This window comes from Danio rerio, chromosome 2 (genome assembly GCF_049306965.1).
Source record: "Danio rerio strain Tuebingen ecotype United States chromosome 2, GRCz12tu, whole genome shotgun sequence".
Lineage (NCBI taxonomy): Eukaryota > Metazoa > Chordata > Actinopteri > Cypriniformes > Danionidae > Danio > Danio rerio.
The window spans coordinates 27,876,887-27,878,947 of record NC_133177.1 but is presented as its reverse complement, the minus strand read 5'-3'; positions in this window follow the sequence as shown (position 1 = coordinate 27,878,947).

Below are 2,061 nucleotides of genomic sequence, written 5' to 3'. Positions count from 1 at the left end.
TATTGTTGTTTGTTTAATTTGAATACTGTCATTGAGTATTTTTATCTCTCATTCTTGGACATATTTTCCTTACGTCCTCATGGATCCAATATAAAATGTGACACTTATGTTTTAACTATGTCCATGTTTACAGACAATTTGTTTGTTCATGTCAAATGAAAGCTCTAAACAGCATATCAATTAAATTTATTAATATTTCTAGAGTCTCTCGAGTCTTGGACAAGAGGCTGACCTTTGAAATCTTTTGCTCACTTCTCAGTGGAAATCCTGAATTCAGTCATTCAATTAATTAGGGATATTTGAGTTTGTCTTACCATCAAGCTTTTTTCAAACCTGCTTTAATTTCTGTTAAACACAAAAGAAGATATTTTGAAAAATGTAAGAAACCATTAGCCATTGACTTTCAAAGGTAAATAAATAAAGGCTTGTCAAGTTTTGGAAACACTTTTGGGTGATTTAATGTTATTATTGGTATATTGCAGTTTATGTGAGTACACAATCAATTGGGCAAATTTGCTAGCGGGCAAATTTTGCTCTTATCAAGTTTTGGAAACACTTTTGGGTGATTTTATGTTATTTTTTGGGTGAACAATCAGCCTTTGATGAAGCTGATGTACTAATTACTCAGCAGGATGTCCTTATTTTTGGGACTTTTGGAAGAGTAGACGTAAAGGGAAATAAATCTAATTATGATCATCTTAATGCTGCCATCGTCTGGCCGTGATCGAGAATGACAGCATGGGATAATTAGATGCACAACCTTTGTAAATATTTTGTACTTGTTCATTTTTGTGATTAATGCAGACAGTCATTTGTGTTTGCGCTGTGTTGTCGTTTGTGTATATTTGTGTGTATTTTTATTTAAATTATTATATTTCACACCCTAATTTCCTTTTGTTCGTTGTTTTGAATAGTTCCTCTCTATTTTCAGTGGGGTAACTATCCCCACTAAAACCCAATATTTCATCCTGGAGCAGTTTAAGCAAAGATCACATTTTCTTTGTAAACAGGTTTCTATTTTTGTGGCAAGGCTTCACATTACGTTTTGTTTTTATGTGACACTGCCCAAAATCGTAATGAATCAAAATTAATGTAGTTTCTGATCATTGACTGACCCAAAACTGAAATAAATTAATTAATTAATCCGCTTAGCATTTATTATGAGGAAAATAATAAACATTATATATTATAATGCCCTTTATGAAAGTAAAAAATCATTTCCAGGTGGAAAATTTGCTCTTAATGGACGGTTTGAGACCCCTGTTTTAGAGGTAACTCTTAAAATATTAACTGGTTTTGTATAAAACTTATTAGAAAACTAAAATAGCCATTTTTTAAGCTAACTTTTCAAAATTACGTAATGTCACCTATCCCTATACTTTACACTGCATTCTGTTCTGTTAAACTGGTGTGTGAAACAGATTCCAGTATGCAATCCTAATGTTTTAATCTTCAGTGTGTTATGTGATAAACATACACGTGACCACCACATAAGTTTACATCATTAGAGATCTCAGAAAAAGATATTTGTATATTTATCATCACTATGTGTCATAATATTGCAAATTTTGAGTTGTAATTTACCTATCACCTGACTAATAGTAATTGCATTAAGTCATCATAATTCATAATTTAATTCAAAATGAAAAACAACTGCACTACTAAGTGAATGGACTTATTTAAAGAGAAAGAAAATACTGTAGAAGATTGTGGTTGGAGTACATACATAGTATAATTTTTTTGTCATATTAAACATAAGTTGTCCTTTGTTCTCTGTGTGTTTCAGGCTAAGCAGCCCTAAAAAATGTTTGTTTGTTTGTTTTTTACATCGAAAGCAAAAATCTAAATCAGGCTTAAAAAAAATCATGCTTTTTGTTAGTTTCCATCATGACTGATGCCGGTATATAAATGTGTTAGTGGAAGTATATATATATATATATATATATATATATATATATATATATATATATATATATATATATATATATATATATATATATATATATATATATATTCTACCTTTGACATGCACATATCTACGTGTCAATATTTTAAAATGAC